This window comes from Oryctolagus cuniculus, chromosome 18 (assembly GCF_964237555.1).
Source record: "Oryctolagus cuniculus chromosome 18, mOryCun1.1, whole genome shotgun sequence".
Taxonomy (NCBI): domain Eukaryota; kingdom Metazoa; phylum Chordata; class Mammalia; order Lagomorpha; family Leporidae; genus Oryctolagus; species Oryctolagus cuniculus.
Genome location: NC_091449.1, coordinates 61,867,529 through 61,891,163, shown reverse-complemented (window position 1 = coordinate 61,891,163; position 23,635 = coordinate 61,867,529). Strand labels below are relative to the sequence as shown.

Here is a 23,635-nt window from a genome sequence, read left to right as displayed (position 1 = left end):
CATACCGTGGGGCCTAGGGAGTCCCACGATGTGCAGTCAGCAAAGTGGCGGTGCACAGAAGCCAGAGGTGCGGTTCCAGGCCTGCCCGGAAGCCCGAGACCTAGGGGGGCCAGTGGTGTAAGCTCTGGTTTGAGTCCAGGATTCCAAAAGCCAGGGTTTCTGTGTCAAAGGGCAGGAGAAGGTGGATGCGCCAGATGAGAGAGAGAGAGACTGACCTTCCTGTGACTTCTGTTCCGCTCGGGCTCTCAGTGAATTGGGTGATACCCATATTTCTAACATAGTTCATATTTTGCGGGACCACAAAACACATCTCAAAGGATTCTTATAGTCAAACTCCCAGGATGGGCTTGTGGCTAAGAGGTTAACATAGCCCTTGGAACATCCACACCCATATCAGAGTGTCTGGGTTCGAGTCCCAGCTCCACTTCCAACCTGAGCTTCCTGCTAATGTGCAGTCTGGGAGCTCCAGTACTTGAGACCCTGTTGCTCATGGGGGAGACCTGAAATGAGTTCCAGGCTTCTGACTTCTGCCTGGCCCAGTCCCAGTGGTTGCTGACATGAGGGGAATGAACAAGTGGATGGAAGAGCATTCTCGTCTCTGTCTCGTTAGCTCTTTATCTCTATCTCTTGACCTTTCAAAGAAAAAATGAAAATAAATATTTAAAAAATCAAAATGTTACCGAGTGGTTTCTCTACCCACAAGTAAGTGAATTAAGAAAAAATTACAGAAAAAGATATCTGGAAAATTCATGAATGTTTTGAAATCAAAACAATCCTGTAAATAAGGCATGACTCAAAAAAGAAAATAAGAGAAATTAAAAAATACTTTTACTTTAATAATAATGAGATCATAGCATATCAGAATTTGTGGGATACAATTAGAGCAGTGTTACAGGAAATTTATATCTTGAAGTATTTACATTAAAATGAAAGGAAGATTTAATGCCATTGACCTGTTTCCACTTTCAGAAACTACAAAAGAAAAAAATAGCAGATTCAGTCTAAAGATAACAGGAAAAGGGAAAAAATAAAGAACAGAAATAAAAAGGAAAATAAACTCACAACAGAAAAATCAAGAAAACAAAAATTGGTTCTTTGAAAATATTAATAAAATTCATAAGCCCTTAATTATACCAATCAAGAGAAAAGAATCATAGATTAATAATATAAAGGATGAAAAAGGTGATGTCACTATAAATACTACTACTAACATTAAAAGTATAATAAAGAAATATCATAAAGAGCTTTATAGCAGTAGCAGACATATTGCTGGAAATATACAAAATATGAAAATGTATAGAAGAATAAATAAAATTTTGAATAGCCCTATATCTATTAAAGAATTTCTGCCTTATCACAAAAGAAAATTCAGGCTCCAGTGACTTCTCTGGTGTATTTTATTGGACACATAAGGAAGAAACAATAATAATCCTATGCAAATATTTTTAGAAAATAGAGGAAGAACGAACAACTTACACCACATTTTGTGAGGCCAACCTAACCCTGAAAACAAAACCAAAGGCATTATAAGAAAAACTTTTGTCATAAACACAAGTTAAAAGAGAGTCTAAGAAAATACTACCCAACAGAATCTGGTAACATGTTAGCAATAAAAAGGACAGTGCATCATGATCACACGGAGTTTATTCTACTGTGATAATGTAGGTTTAATATTTGCAAGTACGACGTGTCCGGTTAATAGAAGCTAAGAGAAAATTTATATAATTATTTCAATAAATGCAGTAAAACAGGTTGATGACATGTGAAATGCATTCATGATTTTAAAATAATTCTTAGTATGCTAGAAATTAAAGAAAACATACTCAACCTGTTAAGTAGAATATATAGAAACCCTATAGCTCGTGTTGTACTCGGGAGATTGAATACTGGTTCCCTAAGATCAGCAAAAGGGTAAAGACCTCTTTCCTCACCAGCTTGAATCAACAATGAACAAGTGCAATAAGACACGAAAAACAAAAGCCACACATAATAGGAAGGGAAAAGTAAAACCATGTTCATTAGCTGCTGACATCATCTTGTAAGTAGGAAAATAATGAGCAGTACTAAAAGAAGTGCTGCAAAACTGAAAAAATATATCAAGCACACAGGATTAATATCTAAAAATAAATTGTGTTTCTCTATGTTTCTAAGAAACTATCTGAAAATAATGTTTTTCTAAAAAATGCTTATAATAGCATCAAAGATTATAAGTAACATTATAGAATATAAAATAAAGACAAATTCATTTAAATATGTATAAGGCTTTTATGCTGAAAACTATAAGACATTACTGAAAGAAGTTAAAGACTTAAACAAATGGAGATTATGCCATCTTTGGCTGGTAAAATATTGTTAAGATGCCCATTCTTCTTACATTTTTCTATAGCTGCACTTCAATCTCAATCAAAATCCCAGTATGAGTTTTTGTAAAAAAAAAAAAAAAAATTCTATGTTCTAAAATACAGGTGAAAGTACAAGATCAAAAATAATCAAAACCATTTTGAAAAGGAAGAACAAACTTGAAGGAATTACACTACTTGATTTTATGACAATATAAAGCTGATATAATTATAACAGACTGATACACTGCTGTAACACACAAAGAATAGGTAGATAGAGCAAAATAAAAATTTCAAAAATAGACAACAGATATAAATGTTCAGTTGATTTTCAACAAGAAACCAAAGCAGTTCACTGGTGAAGAAATTTATATCTATGGAAGAAAAGTTGCCCTGTGACTTGTATCTCACGCTATACATAAAAATTTATTTGAGATACACATGAAACCTACACATGTGAATGTCTTAAAAGGAAGTTCAGAGAATGTCTTCACAACATCGAAGTTAGACAAAGTTTCTTAGACATGACAAATCCTGAATATAAAACAAAACAAAAAATGACAAAAATGAATTTCATCAAAATTAAACACATGTGCTCTTCAAAAGACACTTTAAATAGTTAACAGGCTTGGAGATAACAGTTGCAATGTATCTACCAAAGGATTCATATTCAAAATATATAAATATGTAAACAACCCCTAATCTTTGATATTTAAATTTTAAATGATCTAGAGTTTTGTTTTTTAATCAACAGAAAGCTCAGAGGAACTTATCAAAGAAAAAAATTCAAATGGTCAATGAATACATAAAAAAGTGTTCAGCATTAGTCATCAGGAAAGTACGTGTCAAAGTTGTGAGATAATATCATCCACCTACTAAGGAGAGATAAAACAAAAGAGCAGGAATGAAAAATGGTAGAGGACCTTGGAAACAAGACCAGCAATATCATCACAGTAAAAACGCTTCAACCCTGTGACCCAGCAACACCACTCTCGGATGTCTGCACCATTGAAATGAAAGCATTCACACAACAGAAAGACTTGTGTTACAGTACTTATAGGGGCTTCCTTAGTAAAAATCGCTAGATGTAGCCCTGATGTCCATCAAAATGAAATGGAGAAGCCACTGGTGACAGGCACACACAATGGAATACTACACATCAATAAAAAAACAGTCGCAAACCATGAATAAACCCCACAACATGAATGAACCCCCAAACACAAGGCTGAGCAGAAGCAGCTGGACAGAGCACTGTGTGATCCTATTCAGGTGAACTTTTGAAACAGGCAAAGCTAATCCCTGATTTTTAAAAATGTGACTTAAATCTTTTTTCTTGTCATTACTAAAAATGCCAGGCAATGTGATTCCCCTAAATACACAACACACACACACACACACACACACACACACACCCCACAACCTTCCGACAGCTGATACCAAACCTGACTTAGCCGTCTCCTTCACTGAGACACGGAAATTGGATTTCTCCCCCTGCTAGTACAGAATCTTATGTACTCAAGGATGCAAACTGTAAATCAATACCCACGATGCAAAGGTGACATTTCAACAACTGTACACCCCGGAGCCTCTCAGGAACTTGGGATCATTTTGTTCCTGTCAACTATCTAACTTTTTAAATAATTTATGAGCGTCCAATTCCACCTCCTACAATGCAAGATGAATCTTCCTCATTTTCTAAGTGTTATGTCCTCATTCAAAGAATCAGATCCTCACTTACTGCATATTGTTGAACACCTACTAGGTGCCAGGTACTGTATTAGGAAGTGTGTATTTAAGTAGTCACAGGTAACCTGGAGCCTACGTGCAGAGAAGAGGAAACTTTTGAATGGGCATTGAATGGTGGGCAGGAATGTCCTTGGAGGAACCCACCATCTGCAGTGTCACGCGAAGACTTAACAGTGAACAAAGCAGAGACACAAAGCAAGTGTGGTAGGAAGGTCGGAGGCGGGGCTGAGTTAAGGATTTTCACTTTATCAATAAGTAAAATCATGCGAAGCTAACTTTGGAAGGATGTGACCATCTGGGTATGTGGAGACTGGACTGGGAGTCTGTGTACAACATGAGAAGACCAAACTGAGTGGGTACATGCATGGAATAGAGACAGATTCCTGCCAGAGATCCTAAAGGGAGGACAAAGTTGGAACTCATATCATTCAGCTCTTAGTATATACAGTAACACCACCTTTAGGGCAAAAGACATAAATATGAGAGGTTAATCAAGAAACAGGGAAGAAGAGAACATAGGAAGAAGAGGTGAATGGAGACAGTCTCAGAAGGCAGGCACCCGGGACACAGGTTGTGTGCCAGCTTATTTTTGGGGGATTAGCAGCTAATAAGAAGCAGTTTGCATTTATCACAGTTAATCCCCACCTCTATTTCACAAGGCCACACTGTTAAATATGTTTTACAAAAAAAGAACTAGAAGTTTAGAGGAATGGAGTCCCTTGCTCGAGGTGACACAGTGTCTAAGTGGCAGAGGCAAAACCAAACCTGGGGCTCTCTAGTGTCAAACGTTGACTCATCGCCTCCGTGTTAGGCTCCTCTCCAGTGGTTGCCCCTTGCCCTCGCTCCCGATTACCCTATCGTCATCGTATCTGGAGCAATTCCAGGTTGTTTTTTACTTTGCTTTAGACGCATACACCATTAGGCTGACAGGAACCTTAAGAATTAGGGTGGTCAGTCCTCTAGTTTTATAGGAAATAACGTGACACTTGGAGATAGGCCTCCCCGAAACCCCGCAAAAATTGTTGGACAGTTATAGGACACAGCCCCCTAAATCTTCCAGTGAATCTTGCAACATGTTCAGCTCATCCATTCTCTTTGCCGATCCGGAGGTTTTGCAGTGGTCGAGTTACAGAGCAGGCTGGCTTGGCAGCAAAGAGTAGCTCTTCAGTACTGGTCTGTGAAAAGGATAAATGTCAAAATAAGTTTGAGATGAGAGAGCGAAGTCTCAAAAATTATTATGTTTCGTTCGCCCTTCTCCACTGAGGGAAAAATGTTCCTTAGCATGTGTTTAATGTGGACGTTGGGAACTTGCAGAGTCCTCATTGCTTAAGTAGTCACAGATTTCTCAGGACAAAGTCTTACCCGCTGCGGCAAGAATGACTCTTTGGTTAAGTACAGCTCCACTACGCGTAGGAAAACTAAGCTTTATTGCAGCAAAGAAATAGCCTCCTGTAGGCTGAACCCTGGACCGGTTGTGATTTCCAAATGGAAATTTGCGTTACGCTTCCAATTATACACTGGTGTCTAAAAGGAAACACAACCATCGAGAAGATATGTGATAACCTAGTCTTGAGAGACTGAATGCAGTTCATTGGTAACCATTCCAGATTCTAGGACGTTGAGACCTCGGCAGGTTTGGCAAAGCTTTTACCTGGAACCCGACTGGGAACGAACAGTCTCTTCTGAGTAAGACGGACTCGCACGTGGAAGCAGCGGACTTGAAGACTCAAGAGAGACTCTCCGTGTTCTCCCGCAGCGGAGCTGAGGGCCTCTCGGAGGGGATCAGGAGGATTTTGGAAGCTTGGGGCCTAATGGAATGCCAAGACATTAATTTAACAGAAGTCCTCTCTTTCAGAGACACAATGAACAATCCTAGCTGCACCTGGAAATAAATTTTACCTACTACAGATATTCCTCAAAAATTTCATGGAAAAGTGGAATTAAAAGATGTTTGTTTTGAGGCAAAAAAAATTGAAATTTACACAAAGTTTTATGATAATATACATTTTCCATGAATTTTTCGGAGATGTCCTATTAGCTTTTATAACTGTAAAAGGAACTTTCTGTAGGCTGTTTTCCCTACGTCTCCGTCATAAATCTTTCCTCATCGAAACTGGATAGAGACTATTTAAATTCTGGCCCAACAATGTCTTCCCAGTATGTGGGGAGACAGAGGTTCTCTCTACTTCTGGATTTTAGCTGAGTTTCCCTAATGATATTCCTCAGTGTGGAAAGCCTCACTTAGAATTGTGACCAGGAAAACAATCCCTGAAGGTATTTTTGAAAAATGCCAGGGAAATGCAATGTTTGGAATTCAGGTTAAGCTCTGAAAGGTTTTTGGTTTCATCTCTACTGTTTACCATTAATGTGCTATAAGTTAAATCACCTACAAACTCAGTTTCTTCATGACTGTAAAATTTTTTCAGTGTTATTGTGATGATAAAATGAGATTCCTACAATGGACTGGGTAACTAGTATTGTCCCTGGCAACAAATTGAATCCCACAACTGTTCCTTCCCTTTTTAAAAAAAAATATTTGATACAACACCCATATATCACTGTATAAACCCAGAAGAGTGTCGCTTATTTGAAATAAGGCAGTGTGAAAAAACTTAAGGGGTAAGATAGGGCAGAAGTTTGAGAAGGTTCTGAACAAAAGCAGAGACAAGAATAACAGAGGATTTGCTATAATCGTTTCTGAAGATCTTTGCTGCGTAATGTGGGGTTCTTGCACAATGGCCAGGCATGTATGTGACAAATGGAATGATTGTTTTGGTCTGTGGTAGGTAGAGAACAACGGTAGACCAGAAGTTCATGAAAAGGATTTAAATTGGGCAAATCTTTCAACCTCTTCTGACAAGTGTAGTCAACCTTGAAAGAAACTGCCAGTGGTAACTTCTGAATTTGCAAGGACCCCCATAGAAGCTGACATCTTGGATGATAATAGGCATCACTGTGTTTATTTTGGATGTGGTAATAGTGTGAATGGAATGAGACCTTCCCTGGATTCTTATACATACTAGTTTTTAGATTTCACTAAATAGAGGGATGAGGTTTCTTTATTGAGACCAGGAGACTAGATAATGAGAAATACCCTTTTGGTAGCTGTTCTAGGCCAGAGACAAAAGCCAGAGTTTTCTTTTTTCGCTTACAGCCAACACAGTCAGAAAAAAAAAAAAAAAAAAAAAAAGTAATGAGTAACATGTATTACATGTTTATCAGAGTAAAATGAGTATTTGCTCTTATTTTCTCCCCCTGGTTTCCATGCACGCCCTCCAATGCCTACAGTCAACCACACCCATTAATGGTGACAAATACAGATGAAATCTCTGGGAGTTTCCTGTCTGTTATTTGATGAAGAGGGAGAATATATTGTGTATGGATTGGGCTGTCTCCTCTGACTCTGTCAGGATGAGGAAGTGTCATCTAGAGAAACAGTGACACAAGCATGAAAACCCCCAACAGTGAATCTGATGAGAGGGTGCTGCTAATAATTATTATTATGTAATTGGACTGTTTATTGCGCACATGTGAAGTGCTGCGCTGTGAGTGTTAGATGTTCTCTTTTATGATTCTCAGAAGAATCCAATTATTTTCACCATTTTATACATGAGAGTAGGAAGCTGAGCAGATGGCTTCAGAACTGGAAAGAAATAAGTGGGGGATTTGAACTCATGTCTGTAAAGCCTTTTAATAAATGCATAGGTTTAGTTTGAGGATAAAATGTGTGAGTTCTACACATGGCCATTCACTTGTTCAAGGGCAATTCATTGCGTGTTGACCATGTTGCGTGTAGTAGGATGGATCACTACAACACAAAGATGATGTAGGCTCAGTGTTGTCCCACTGAGAAGTCAGGGAGGAGGGTGCAGTACATAAACAAGTCCTTGTGCTGTGGTGGCATGGGTCAGGAATGCCGTAGGAGCTCAGAGGAGCCACCTCTTGCCTGGCTTCAGTGGAAACACACTCCAGGAGAGGACATGGATGAGTGAAATCAAAAGGAAGCAAGAAAGAGAAAGTGAGGAGCACTTGAGTAATGCCTGCTCTGGGGGTGGGGTAAAGACTTCTAAAGGAGGAGGTGTTAAGCAAGGATGTTGAAATAAAAGGCCAAGTTATATCAGGGAAGATGTTGTGCTCTCGGTAACGGAAGTAAACTGTTTCCTCTACAGGGGTTTGAGTATTGCTATGACAGAGTGAGATTCAAGTTTTCTAGAACGTCCTCTGATTCTAGACCTTCAGTTGTTATGGAGGAGGTCAAGACAAGAGAAAGAAAGTCTGTTTAGTGCAATACTGGAATGGTACAGACAAGAGAGGATGATCTGTGGCCAAGACAGCTGATGAGGTTGAGTGAGTTTGTAAAGTATTTACGAAGTAGAATCAACAAGATTTGGCAATGATTTGAGTTGGTAAGAGATGGAATAGGAGGGAGATAGGATCTTGGGTAACTCTGGAAATACAGCTATTTGGCTATAGGATGGTGCTGAATGCATGGAAAAACAGATTTAAAAGGTGTAGAAGTAGAGTCACTGAAAAAGAACACAGTGTTACCCCTGCTAGCACAGTGACTTCCTCCCTAGAGGTCATGGATTGAAAGAGTCTTTTCTCTCAATCACTGCTGTTGGTCCATAAGGAATGGCTTCACTGTTCAATGTCTGGATCACGGTCCAGTTCTACAAGCCATGGCCTTCTTCCCTAGAAGAAGCAGGGTTTTACCACCATAGAATCTGTCTCCTGCAGGGCTACCTGGTTTTTCCAGTTTCTAGGTGCCGTAATCGATGGATAGTTGAGTCATATTTTTTCCAGTATGAGAGATTGCACAAAACACCTCCTTTTTATTCAGGTGCCTTTAACCTGCATGCGTGGAGATTCTGCCAAATGTGTGATATTTGTCCTTAGGGTTGCTTTATCCCCACCCTACTTATAATAGATGGTTTTTCGAGTTGACTCCTGGTTAGCCTCCATAGAAGCCTTCTTTTGCATGGAATTCTTTGGGAATTTGGGAAATGTTATGGTTCTACTGCTTGCTGTTTGTAAGCTTTTAAGATCCTCACCTTTCAGACCAAGAGGTCCATTCTGCATGTTCTTGGGGATGACAACTGGCTTGGGGATTTTATCCAACACAAGTGGCCTAGACTTCTAATCAGGGTATCCTCACCCCTGTTCCCTACACCATAGCAGCCCCAGTAATTTTGCTAGACTTTGTATGCAATCTCTCATCCTTTGCTTCACTGCTCCCCAGAGGGAAGACCAAACTTCGCAAAAAAAGAGCCGCTAGGTGAATATCCTGCAGAAGACAATAGACATTCACATGAGCTATGGAGAGCAAAACTGCCCACCCCCTGAACTGCTAAAGCCCGAAGCTCCAGAATCTATAAAATCAGAACACAGAAACACACTGAACTGCACTGTAGGACATACATAACTGTTCAGAAAGAAATTTATGGAAACCGACAGTGTGTGCCCAGCTCAGTGGTTCAGGTGAATGATGATCTGCAAACCTCTACAGATCTTTCAGTCTTATGTTCCGGTCCCAGTAAATTATTTCCAGTTTATACCCAGAAAACTGAAGTCTCTCTTTCTCCTCCAGCTCTCTTTTTGCTGACTCATCTTTCCCAGTCTTCCTGGGTGAAATAATCCTGATACCTTCAAATTGCCTAGGTATCCCTGCCAAAGTTCCCAGTTTTGGCACTTTCTGCCCATGTCATAATAATCATTTTACTTTTGTGTTTTAGTAAACTTTAAATTTAGGAATCTCTGTATTCCTAACCATTTGCATGGTTCACTATATGCAAAAGTTCAATGAAAATACACATTATGTTTTGATTCCATTCTTCCATGGACTTTATGAAGAGCTAACATACAGTAGGTACTTAATAAATGTTGATGATTATAATGAAAGAATGAGAGGACAGCTCTACCCCATTGTTCTCAGCATGAAACCAGGAGGAGAAGGTGATCTCCTCTGTGACAGGCCCATGCTACAGGATTTTACTTCTGGGATAACTATGGCCAGGACATGGGAAGAAACCTTACTCAGTACTTCCCCAGCTGGGGTAGACTCTTCACTCTACTTCAGGAACCACAGCTCTTAGGGGTACAGGAGAATCCTGACCTTGCAGAGGAGATGGGGCATGAGCTGGACATTGGAAATGTTCCTGTCAAAGAAGACGCAGGATTGTTCCTTCAGAAACTGAACATATTTCCCAGGTCCAGGTCTTGGAGCAGAAGCCCAGCCACCACTCCTTTCTCTCAGGCTCTTCACCTGATCACTATGATGCCATTGCCCATTTTAAGATGCAGTTCCGGGACATCTCCCAGGCATCAGTCTAGTGGTGCAATCCTGACACTCCCTGGGCTTGCTTTCCCAGTCTCCACCATAGACACCAACAACGCTGTAACTCCTACTGCACGTCAAATTGAGAAATTAGGGAGGCACAGTCTGGTAGAAGCACCCTGCCCACTCTTTTCTTGGCGCCTCTAAACCAGGATTGATTAGTATCGCTTTATCTGAAAATGTTACAGAACACACCTAACTCTTTCCCCAGTTGACATGGCAAGAATTATTCCCCTCCTATCCAGGATCCCCTACATACTTGCCTCTTCAATGGGGGCACAGTTCCAGGTTACACTGTAGCAATAATGCAATAGTTTTTGTATTTAGAGTCTGCACATTCCATTGAATGGGCACTGAAGGCACAAAGTAAGTCTGACTTTTCCTTATCATCCTCATAGACACCTGTAACAGCAGAAGCTTATACACACAAGAAAAGGGATTTCAAAAAAACCCATGGGAAATGGAATTAAAAGTACCTATTTGAGTGGAAAAAAATTCAAAACCCATGCAAGATCTTTTTGCAGACCTCTCATATTTGGCAATTGAGCCGTTCTTACAAAAAGAAATAGAATGGAGTGATCTGAAAGAATATGTATTGATGGATTCATTAAACGAGGTGTGGTTTGGCATACTAGCTATGTGCAAAGTGATTTGGATATTCAAGAAGGATTTATCATACTTCTGATTCTTTAAAATGGCCTTGATACTAATCTCTTTTTAATTTAGTCGTAAAGGGAAGCAAAATAAATCACCTCACTCCTGTCAAAATGGCTGACATTCAAAACACAGAGAGTAGCAAATGCTAGCAAGAGTGTGGAGAAAGGGGAACACTTATACACTGTTGGTGGGAATGTAAAGTAGCACAGCCACTGTGGAAAACGGTATGGACATTTCTTTTAAAAACTAGAAAAAGAGGCCGGCGCCGCGGCTCACTAGGCTAATCCTCCGCCTAGCGGCGCCAGCACACCAGGTTCTAGTCCCGGTTGGGGCGCCGGATTCTGTCCCGGTTGCCCCTCTTCCAGTCCAGCTCTCTGCTGTGGCCAGGGAGTGCAGTGGAGGATGGCCCAGGTGCTTGGGCCCTGCACCCCATGGGAGACCAGGAAAAGCACCTGGCTCCTGGCTCCTGCCATCGGATCAGCACGGTGTGCCGGCCGCAGCACGCCAGCCGCGGCGGCCATTGGAGGGTGAACCAACGGCAAAAGGAAGACCTTTCTCTCTGTCTTTCTCTCTCACTGTCCACTCTGCCTGTCAAAAAAAAAAAAAAAAAAAAAAAACTAGAAAAAGACTTGCCATATGATCTCACTACTGGGTGTATACAGACAAGACATGAATACATTTTATCAAAGAGATACCTGCACTACTGTATTTATAGCAGCACTGTTCACAATAGCCAAAATGGAAATCAACCAAGGTGTCCATCATCAGATGAATGGATAAGGAAAATTTGGTATATATGCTCAGTGGAATATTATTCAGCATGGAATTCTACCATTTACTTCCAAATGGATGCAACTGGAGGACATCATGTTGAGTGAAAGAGGCAAGACGCAGAAATACAAATACTACACGTTCTCCCTTATATGTGGCACCTAACATTTTCTAAAGCAAAAACAAAAACAAAAAATGCCCGTGTGTATCAGTATTGCTGCAAATACAGTTTTGTAAAACTTTGTTTTATTCTTTGTGTAACACCAGTGGTTAACAATGTCATGCTGGCCGGTGCCATGGCTCACTTGGCTAATCCTCCGCCTGCGGCGCCGGCACCCTGGGTTCTAGTCCCTGTTGGGGCGCTGGGTACTAGTCCCGGTTGTTCCTCTTCCAGTCTAGCTCTCTGCTGGGGCAAACATTCACAAGAACTTTAAAGAAAAGAAGACTCAACATCAAATGCTGGAGAGCAGCCATGCATTATGGGTGAGCTTGTGAGATGGTAAAACCTCTATGGAAAACCCTTGGACAGTTTCTCAGGAACGTAACTATACATCTCCTTGATTATCTAACAGTTGTACTCTCAAGTATTTATCCAAGAGGAGTGAAAAAGAATATTCACAGCAGCTTTACTTGTAACAGCCAGATACTGAGACCAACTGCTCATCTACATGACAGTGGGCACATAATCCAGGGTGCACTCCTCAATGGACTATTACTGAGCAAACAAAAGGATCAACCGCATCCATGAAACAACGTAGAAGAATTGTAGAAATAGAATGCTGAGGGCTAGAAGTCAGACACAACAGTACATACAGTGCAATTCCATTTACATGAAAGTTTAAAATATGCAAAACCAACCTACAATGACAGAAATCAAATCAGTGGTTGCCTGTGGGGTGGAGAAATGACGGATACTGGGAAGTCTTTGTGGTAATGGAAACGTTCTGTGTCCTGAGGAGGGGTTGAGGTTGCACAAGTGAACGTGTCTGTCAAAACTGAGTCAGCACGTACTGGAGGGCATGCCACTGGATGTAAGCTATCCTCAACATGAGCATCAGTCTCAAAGAGGAACTCAAGTTTTTAGGAAGGAACGCCTGCTGGGGAGGGCAGAAGGTGCCACCTGTTGTGTTGATGGAGAAATCAGACCCCCAAAAGGAGAGGTGAAGTGTTGGAAATTCTGCAGACTTGGTGGCTGGGTCAGGACTAGGACTGGAGCGTTTGATGCATGGAGAGGTGGGAGGTTCTCTGGATGACCTCCTCAATGGGAAGACTGAGAGTGACTGCAGCTCTGTGCTCTCCTGGCTTGACTGTTGTCAGTCATTGACAGCCGGGCCTAGAGCCCCACCAGCACCCTGCTTCTGAAGTACTCCAGGAGCCCTCTGATGGTTTCCATGTCAGTCAGTGCAGAGCTAGACAAGCTAGAACGCACTAAATTGCAGGAAGCCTGGGTGTGCATTCCCTGATTTTTATGTCATCCATGGGCACTGGAGAGATTCCCCAAACCGAGATTCAGCAGGTCTCAAGAAAAGTACAGGAAACCTTAGTGACCAGAGGTCAGGAAAGTACCCTGGGACTAGATTTGGAAGAAACCCAAGCTAGCAGAAGATGCAATCAGGAGAGAACACAGCCATTACTTCTTGAGCAGTGAGCAGTGAGCTGCAAGGGAGAATGGGTAGGACGAGATGTGGTCCCCATGCCCATCCCATCTTGAGAAGGCAGCAGAGGGATGCTGGCCAACCACAGCATCCATGACTCTGAGGCAGAACCTGAATTCCTTTTTATTTTTAAAGACTGATTGATTGATTTGAAAGGCAGAATTACAGAGAGGCAGAGGCAGAGAGAGAAAGAGGTCTTCCGTCTGCTGGTTCCCTCCCCATATGGCCACAATGGCCGGGGCTGCACCCATCTGAAGCCAGGAGCCAGGAGTTTCCTCCAGGTCTCCCATGTGGGTGCAGGGGCCCAAGGGCTTGAGCCATCTTCTACTGCTTTGCCAGGCCATAGCAGAGAGCTGGATCGGAAGAGATTCAGCTGGGACTTGAACCGGTGCCCATATGTGATACCAGCACTGCAAGCAGTGGCTTTAATCGCTGTGCCACAGCACCAGCCCCAGAACCTAAATTCTTAATCAGAAGAATATATCGCCTGTGTGGCATAGCAGGTAAAGCCACTGCCTGCAACACTAGCATCCCCTACCAGTGCTGGTTCAAGACTTGGCTGGCCCACTTCTGATCCAGCTCCCTGCTAATGGCCTAGAACAAGCAGCAGAAGATGGTCCAAGTGTTTGGGCCCCTAACACCCACTTGGAAGACCCAGATGAAGCTCCTGGCTTCAGCTTGACTTGACCCTGGCCTTTGTAGCCATCTGAGTAGTGAACCAGCAGATGGAAGATAGCTCTCTCTCTCTCTCTCTCTCCATCTCTCTCTGCCCTTCTCTCTCTGTAACTCTGACTTTCAAATAAATAAATAAATAAATTTTTGAAAATATCAAATTGAAACCTGAAGATTTCAGTTCTTATCAACTTAGATGGGTATATTTGGATTCTGACTGATTTTATTTTTCAGCCACTCCTTTGTTCAATAAAATTTTCAGTAGGGTATTCACCTCTGTCTTCACAAAAGACTACTCTTTTTTTTAAAGATTTATTCATGTATTAATTTAAAATGGACAATGACAAAGATAAAAACACACAGATAGAGATATCTTATCCATTGGTTCACTCCCCAAGTGACTTCAATAACTGGGGTTACACCAAACCAAAGCCAGGAGCCAGAAACTCCACCCAGGGCTCCCATGTGGGTGGCAGGAACTCAAGAACTTGAGCCATCATCCACTGCTTCCCAGGCACATTAGCAAGAACCTGGACCAGAAGTAGAGAAGCCAAGACTCGAACCAGAACGCTGATATGGGATCCAGGTGCCCAAGCAGTGATTTAGCCACTGCTCTGCAATGTCCACTCCTGTCTACTCTAACTAAAAGAAGAAATTACAGGAAGGCAGGTTGAAGGTTCCCAGGGGAAGCCTGTCTTGGAGAGAGGAAACCTGACTACCAAGCCTGGAGACCTCTCTGTCAGCTCCAAAGGACTGTCTCCTGTTCAGTGTCAGGTGCTTGGTGTTTGCTTTAAAGAAGACATGCTGTTGGGTAAAGAAGGAGCAAACCCTTGCTTTGTGGAGTCTGCAGCATTGCTGACCTCAGTGTGTCCTGGGGAAGGAACCAGCGCCAGCCTTGCAGCCCTGCTGATGTCTTTTTAAGAGCTTCTGTACTGGCCGGCGCCACGGCTCACTAGGCTAATCCTCCACCTTGCGGTGCCGGCACACCGGGTTCTAGTCCCGGTCGGGGTGCCGGATGCTGTCCCGGTTGCCCCTCTTCTAGGCCAGCTCTCTGCTGTGGCCCGGGAGTGCAGTGGAGGATGGCCCAAGTGCTTGGGCCCTGCACCCCATGGGAGACCAGGAGAAGCACCTGGCTCCTGCCTTCGGATCAGCACGGTGCGCCGGCCGCGCCAGCTGCGGTGGCCATTGGAGGGTGAACCAATGGCAAAAAGGAAGACCTTTCTCTTTGTCTCTCTCTCTCACTGTCCACTCTGCCTGTAAAAAAAAAAAAAAAAAAAAGAGCTTCTGTACTATGCATGGGCATAGGACACAAATCCTGTACATCTCAAATTTCTCACTTTCTAAATGGGGGAAACAGCAGTACCTAAAGGGAGATTTCTTTTTTTCAGCCTGGTGTCCATGGATCCTTAAGCAGCCCTTAAATTGAATATAATTTTGGTGCATACATATCTTTGTGAGGGAAAGAGTCTTGGATTTCATCAGATTTTTTAACTGGGTCAGTGACTTCCTTGAAGAAAAGACACCGCTGCTTTTCTTTTCAGACTCTTGTGAAGATAGAGATAACATACATGAAGTGCCTGGGGACGTGGGACTCCACCGTGGCTGCCGTGCAACCGGCTGGCGTGCCAGGTGAGCCTTCCACACTTTGCAACAGGCGGCGTCTTCCTGCCTGTGCCTGCCGCCTTCAGACATGCCCTTTGCGTGGTCCCCAGATCATCAGAGACAAATCCCTTTCTCTCGGGGCCTGGGCCCCTGTCTGTGACACAAAAACTTGAACTTCGTGTTCACACAGACTGTGCAAGTGTGAACCTCCTGACTCGGCGCTCCTCCCTAGGCTCACAGGGAGTCTTCATCTTCCAGGGGCTGAAGAGAGTGGTCAGGGACTTTTGACACCAAGGTAGCCTGAACTGGGGACTAAAAGTCAGTTTCTCTGCGAAGAAAAGGAGGGGTCTGGGAACTGGGTAGGAGGCAAGTGGCCTGAGTACTGCAAGTGGCCTAGAAGACTGGGGGCCCTGGGTTTGTTCATTGCAAAGAGATTTTGGGGTCAAAATGCCAAGGGCTGGGAAGAACAAAGCAGGTCAGAGGGGCAGAGTGCAGATGGGGTCACCGCTTCTCTGCTGTCTTCCAATCGCTTTATCAGCCGAAAAGGAAACTGAGCTAAACATTCGAGTGTGGAGGGCAAACCACAGATTTGCATAGACTTAGGAAGGAAAGAGCCCCTTTGGGTCTCTGCTGCTTTGGATGGCTTCCAAGAGCCCTTTAAATTTTCTTTTGAGAAGAGTTCCTCTCCGGTAGGCCCCTTGGCTGAGGCAGACTTTGCAGCCACCTGTGGGTGACTGTGCGGTAAGAGGTCTGAAGTGCTCCCTGTCCTTCGTGGCTTCGTCCAAGCCTGATGAGGGTATCCAGGGAAACGCACAGAAAACCCACTCAGTCGTGGCTATTTCTTCCATGGTACGTTAACACACCAGGCAGACTCTCCCAAGGCGAGGGTCCTCCGTATGGGGGCTCCAGCCAGATGCTTGCCTGGTTCCTACAATAACATCTTGAAATTCCCCTCTTCCCCAAAAGGGGCTGAACCCATTAGCCACTCAGCTCATTGAAAGTAATGCAGCCAGTTCAAGCCGGCGCCGCGGCTCACTAGGCTAATCCTCCACCTAGCGGTGCCGGCACACCGGGTTCTAGTCCCGGTTGGGGCACCGGATTCTGTCCCGGTTGCCCCTCTTCAGGCCAGCTCTCTGCTGTGGCCAGGGAATGCAGTGGAGGATGGCCCGAGTACTTGGGCCCTGCACCCCATGGGAGACGAGGATAAGCACCTGGCTCCTGGCTCCTGCCTTCGGATAGGCACGGTGCACCAGCCGCAGCGGCCATTGGAGGGTAAACCAACGGCAAAAAGGAAGACCTTTCTCTCTCTCTCTCTCTCTCTCTCACTGTCCACTCTGCCTGTAAAAAAAAAAAAAAAATGCAGCCAGTTTAACCCTGGCTTTGGACTCTGGCTCTTTTGCTTACCAGCTCTGGGAACTTGGCCAAGCATCATCTTTCTGAGCTTCAGCGTCCCCATCTATAAAATGGGAGGATGCACACATCAATTTTAGCAGGTTGTTTGTGGATCAAAGAGGCTCATATGCAAAAGGCACCAACACCGGTATCTACTGGTCTCCAGTCAACACTGGCTGTTGTGTTTACTACCCACTGATGCCCAAAGTATACCCCCAAACATATCCTGGCTTTGGGCAGCAACAGGTAAGCTCTTGGAGTTTCTCGGGAATCTAGCATGGATTAGCAGGATCCTCTGGCTCAGGGCTCTTACAGGCTAGATTAAGGTGTGAGGTAGGGCAGTGGTCATCCCAAGCCTCACTGGAGTAGGAGCCACATCTGAATTCACCTACCTGGCTAGTGGCCGGAGTCAGTTCTTCATAGGTGTTGGACTGAGGGCCACAATACTTGTTCCTCAGTTTCTTTTTTAAAGATTTATTGACTTACTTGAAAGTCAGGATCACAGAGATGGAGAGGGAGAGGGAGAGGGAGAGAGAGAGAGAGAGGGAGAGAGAGGTCTTCCATTCTCTGGTTCTCTATACAGATGATCACAATGGTCAGGGCTATGCCAGGCCAAAGCCAGGAGACAGGGGCTTCATCCAGGTCTCCGTATGAGTGCAGGGGCCTAAGCACTCGGGCCGTCTTCCACTGCTTTCCCCAGGCCATTAGCAGGGAACTGGATGGGAAGTAGAGCAGCCAGGATGCAAACTGGCACCCACGTGGGGTGCCAGTGTCACAGGTGGCAGCTTCACCCACTGTGCCACAGTGGTAGCCCCTGTTCCTCAGCTTCTTTCCACACGGACCCCTCCACAGGACTGCTTCAGTAGCACAAGCAAGCAGGGAGAACTAACAGAGCGTTCCAGGCAGAAGTTTTCTCAGTCTTCTGTGATGTCATAGGTGATCTCCCACCCCTGTGCCTGCGTCCTGTATGGGCAAGCCGGTCACTAGGCCCCGCCCAAACTCAGAGGGGGAGAAGTAATGAAGGCAGGAGCAGCAGGAGGCAAGGGCCTCTGGGGGAAACTTTAAAAAGCTGTATATCCCACCTATCTTTGACATTATTATCTGAGGTAGCATCACCATCTAGGGCAAAAAGCATGGTGCCAATCACAAAGTGATCACTCAGTATCTCGTTAGTCATATTGTTATCACTGTCAGCAGATCACTGAAACTTTGGGCGAATTTGACTTGAGCTATGGAACCAGAAACAATTACAGATGCACATTTCTGAAATTTGGAAGTCTTTCCTGCAGTGGGTTAACACTGAGTGACCACCTTAACCAAAGTATAATCTAAGGGAAACGTTCCTGGCTGGGTGAGTTAGAGATGCTGTCCATTCGCAGGACACTGATGTTCTTCACCCTTCCCTTGAACCTTAATATTGTGGATAAGAAAGGGAGTGTCCCACTAATAGCCTTCATTGTGTCAAGGCAAGTTTACTAACTGTCAACCCTATTAGATTTATGGATGTCAGATCTCCGTGGGGAGGCAAGGGCTCGGCCAAGTTCTTTTCCATCCCAGTGATCATGGATGGAATATTCCCCGTAGGGAACTTCACCCCAGAGAGTTACTGGATCTCGGCATGTGGGAAAACTTGGGCCCTTTCATATTTTGGTGTGAGGAGATGAAGCTGACCCACATGTTAATTTGGAAGCCTGAAGTCCTGTCCTACATAGCACTGGTAGTTCTGTAGGAATGGACATTGGCCAGGGCCCCCAAGGGCTGTTTAGCGGACTCCCCGTGTTTGTCAGTTTGTACTGGACCACCAAGCTCTGGATTCAGTGGCCTCATGTACTTCTCTTGCTTCTGTTACTTGCCTTGGCCTTTCTGCCAGATTATGAGGTTCTCTGTTATACCCAGAAGTTTAGAAAAAGTTCCAGAGACCCTTCCCAAACCAAGCTCTCACCCATCCCAGCAGGAAAATGAGCTCGGAACTCTGAAGTCCATAGCATAAGCCTCAGCTTATCTTGTAGACATCACTTACCTGTCTACACATATCCTGTCTCTTCTGTGTTCATTTCACCATTCATTCCATTCTCATGTTAATTATCTCCTTCCCTTGCATCTGCTTCCTGTTCAATAATCTACTCATTCATTCAGGATGACTGATGGAGGACATGCTCAGGTCCTGATCTTGTTGACCTCACAGTTCCACTGGAGATGTGGACTATCATCCAGTAGTGCTTTGCAATGAGCCAGGTAAACAAAAGAAAAGGAAAGGTGGAAGCTGTGACAGATGCTCGGGGAGAAAGGCATTTGATGTGCTGAGATCTAAGATACTGAATGTGACTGAAGCAGGTGATAGAAGGCTCTCCTGGCCGGCGCCGTGGCTCACTAGGCTAATCCTCCACCTTGCGGTGCCGGCACACCGGGTTCTAGTCCCAGTCGGGGTGCCGGATTCTGTCCTGGTTGCCCCTCTTCCAGGCCAGCTCTCTGCTATGGCCCGGGAGTGCGGTGGAGGATGGCCCAAGTGCTTGGGCCCTGCACCCGCATGGGAGACCAGGAGAAGCACCTGGCTCCTGGCTTTGGATCAGTGCGGTGCGCCAGCCCATTGGAGGTTGAACCAACGGCAAAAGGAAGACCTTTCTCTCTGTCTCTCTCTCACTGTCCACTCTGCCTGTCAAAAAAAAAAAGAAAAAAAAGAAAAAAAAAAAAGAAGAAGGCTCTCTCTTAAGAAAGGAGGAGGCAAATGTGAAAAGGCCCTGTTGTATCCACTAGAAATGTGAAAGATCATTAATGTGGCAGGGACAGAGACCAAAGAGGAGGAGTGTGCAAGCCAGATAGCAGTGGGGAGGGAAGAAAGGGGAAGTGATATGTTAAAGGCTTCATTGAGTGAGAGATTGGGTCCGTGAGTGAAACCGTGGCCTCTTCACTTGCAATATCACGAAAGAGAGTAGTAGTGGCTTCTCTATGTCACCAGCTCCTCTGTGATAGGCGCCCTTCTCTGAGTCTCAGTGCCTTGATGGCGATGGGAGATCATGGCATTGATGATTTTGTTATTTCTCACTGTGGACGCTACTTGCACACTTCACTGTGGGATGTGTTCTCGGAGGCTCTCAGCTTCCGCCACTTTCACAAACGCAGATGTGTACCAAGGCCACGCCGGTCCCACATAGGCATCAAGCCAGCCTGTTGTTCAGCAGTGGGGTTCGATGCACTTCCTCTCACTCACCCTACACAGCACGTGCAGGTGAGGCAGCAAGTGCCAGGTCCCACAGGTCTGCGAACTGCCCGTCAGGACACGGGCACCCTGTGCAGTAACATGTCAGCTCCTGCGGGTAAAACAAAACGTAACAGGGTTGTTAGAAGTCACAACTCACTGAGTAGGAGGATCTGCTGCTTTTGCATCTTAGGGCAAAATGACCTAGGCCCTCACCTGTGATGGGCTCTTCTTGGATGACACATCCAGTCACACGTCTCACTCTCGCTGTAGTGCTGTGTTCTGCTCCATGTTTTCAGACCCCACGTTCTTCCCCTTTCGGCCACTCGTCAGCTAGTTAGCAGCGTTCACTTTAAGTTATTCCCTGTGCAAGGAATGCTTGGGGAAGGTCTCAGACTTGTCCCTGCCCCCTAAGAGTTTGTACTCCAGAGAGACACAGGGAGTCTCCTCCCACAACAGACGGCCTGTCCGTGCCGCAGAGAAGTGCACTCCTGCGTCTGGCCAACTAGACTCTGCAGGTATGACTGAGATTTTTATGGAGAAGGTCATCAAGAATCATGCCCCTGCAAGGGTTCGTATTTCAGCAGGAGGGAAGGGACAGTAACCAAAATGAATACAGGTTTTGCAGAGCTGTTAGTAACATGAAGGAAAATCCAGCAAAAATACAGATGGGCACTCCTGGAGCAGAGGCAAGGTTACAATTTTCAAGAGATTGGTGAGGCCAGTCTTGCTGGAAAGACTCACCAGTCGTGGACGAGAGGAGCAAGGAGACTGTGGGGAAGTGTGTTTCAGCCTTAAGGAACAGACCCTGGGTGGGAGGACACCTGCGTGAGGCACAGCGCGTCCCCACGTGCTGGTGTGAAGAGTACTGAGCTCTCTGGGGTTTCAGACCTAGGGCGCCAGCTCAGCTTTCCTCGGATCTCTGTTGCATTGTATACTCGAATTACGGAGAAATTTCGGTGCTTCCACCATTTCCTAATCCCCTCCCTAATTGCACGTGGCTCTGCCTGTATCACATATGTTATATATATGATATCACATATGTCATATAATATATTCTCATGGTAGGCAGAGTAGAGATTCCACAAAGATCCTAAGCCCCAGAACCTGATGGGCAAAAGGGACCGTGCAGGTGCAACTAAGTTCAGGGGAAATTATCCAGGATTATCCAAGTGGGCTTGATCACAAGGAGCTATAGAAGGGAGGCAGGAGAACCAGAGGTAGAGAAGTTGAGACAAAGGAGCAAGTGGTAGGAAAGATGATGGGCAACAAGCCAAGGAATGCTGGTAGCCTCTAGAAACTGGATAAGGAGTGGAACAGATCCTCCTGAGAGCCTGCAGAACTAATACAGCATTGCCAACATCTTGACCTTTGCCCCCGAGGCCATTGTACGCTTCTGACTTTTTGAACTATAAGATAACAAATGGGTGTTGCTTCAAGCTACTAAATTTAGCATAATTTATTCCCCTAGCAAAAAGAAACTAAAAACATTCCCAAATTATTTTAGGTAATAAAAATGTCCATTGTACTCACCTGAGAACTCAGAGACAGAACTATTGTCCTCTGTAAGGACATCGAGCGTCCCCAAATCAGCACTGAAACTGGTATCTGGTTTCTTCTATTTAATTATTATTTATTTGAAAGGCATAGAGACAGAGACAGCACTTCCAGTCCTTGGTCCACCACCCAAACACATGCAACAGCCAGGGCTAGGCCAGGGTGAAGCCAGAAGCACAGAACGCAGTCCCAGTGGCAGGGACCCAAGTACCAGAGCCGTCAACTGCTGCATTCCATGGCACCCGTTAGCAGGACACTGATCAGGAGTAGCCAGAACTTGAACCCAGGCACTCTGATATGGGATGCGGCATCTTAAGGACTATGCCAGACACCTGCCCCTGGACATGTCATATAAATGGAATCACACAGAAGGGTGCAGTGCGGTGCCTGGCCAGCACCGGTGTGGTCAGCACTGGGAGGTGTGTGCCTCCACAGTGCCCACTGCTCCCCCACCCATCTTACTGCTCACTGCCTCTATTTTTCTGTTCCTTCTGTGTGCGTACTCTGGGAAGTTGCCCCAATCCATGTTGGGATTAGACACTGCAAGACAGAAATAAAAACATGCATTCTCAACTAAATCAAGAAACACGTTGAGTCATATAGAATGGGCCTTTTGTGGCATCTGGCTTATTTCACTTAGCATTGTGTTGTCACGGTTCATCCAGGCCGTAGCTTGAGTCAGGACTTCATTCCCTGTTGCAGCTGAATTGCACAGGTGTAATACAAACGAGTTTATCCATTCATCAGTTGACATCTGGATTCTCCCCTCCTCTCGGCTGTTATGAATAATGCTGCTGTGGGCATTTGCATAATCAGCGCCATTGTAGCCAACCAGAAGGTATTCCAGACAGGACCCAGTGGCTCCCAGAACTCTGCCGGCACAGACCCTGCAGTCAGACTCCATTTCCCTCTAGAAAGGTCTCCCGAGGACCAGGGAGGGGCAGTGAGCCTATGTGGAGGGAGTGCACGGTTCTTCGCTTCAGGAAAAGCAGGAGAAAACTCCCCCCTCTGTGAAAAGAAGGCCTCACGGATGGGGACGCGATGCTTGCAGAGGAAAAGGCCGCACGGTGCTGAGTCTCATGGTAACCCAAGTTCATGGTTATTTTTAAAGCTAGACCCATGCAAATGCATTATGCTACATTAATTTATGGTATACAGTTTATGTGGATTGCATACACCAAACAAAATACCAGTATATTTTAAATGGAATGTGATATGTAATATTTATGACTTTTTTGTTTTTGACATTCACTTTAAATAGAATTGTGCAATGCCTCTTTGGATATGCTGGGGAGAAGGAAAATCAGTTTTCTCCCAAAGGCGCGGTAATCAAGGGCTTTGGGAACCTGCTTTTGTCAATAATAAAGCAAAGCTATTGAAAACCATGATGGAGGGCTTGTATCACATGGTGACGAAGAGCTCTTCAAAGTTCCCTTCCAGCCAGCCCTGACTTCTTGCAGCCTCTGCAAAAGCATGTCCTTAGCCCAAGAGTCCCAGGGCCGTGACCTCACCACGTCCCTTGTCCTAGCACATCCCAAAGGACACGGCATCCAGCAGCACTGCCCTGCCGCGGAGGACACCACAATGGTGTGCATTTCAATGACACATGGAGTAAATGCTGTTTTTATCCCAAATACAGTGGCGGGAATCAGAGAGACAATGGCCTCTTCCTGCCCGATGATACAAGTTAAAAATATTGCCTGCCTCTTGCTAA

The 23,635-nt window shown here is 44.7% G+C and overlaps 2 long non-coding RNA genes across 3 annotated transcripts in view; one reads left to right on the top strand and one right to left on the bottom strand.

Annotated features, from left to right (window-relative positions):
- Positions 1-16,059, top strand: part of LOC138846587 (uncharacterized) — a 90,788-nt gene extending 74,729 nt beyond the window's left edge. For both annotated transcript variants that reach the window (XR_011384115.1, XR_011384116.1), the window contains one exon: positions 15,716-16,059. This is a non-coding gene — a long non-coding RNA (uncharacterized lncRNA). The remainder of the gene's footprint in view (positions 1-15,715) is intronic.
- On the bottom strand, positions 4,075-18,052 carry LOC127491337 (uncharacterized). Its single transcript, XR_007919976.2, has 3 exons — positions 17,561-18,052; positions 5,737-5,893; positions 4,075-5,260 (listed from the first exon to the last, which is right to left on the bottom strand). It is a non-coding gene; the product is annotated as an uncharacterized lncRNA (long non-coding RNA).
- Between the last annotated feature and the right edge of the window lie 5,583 nt (positions 18,053-23,635).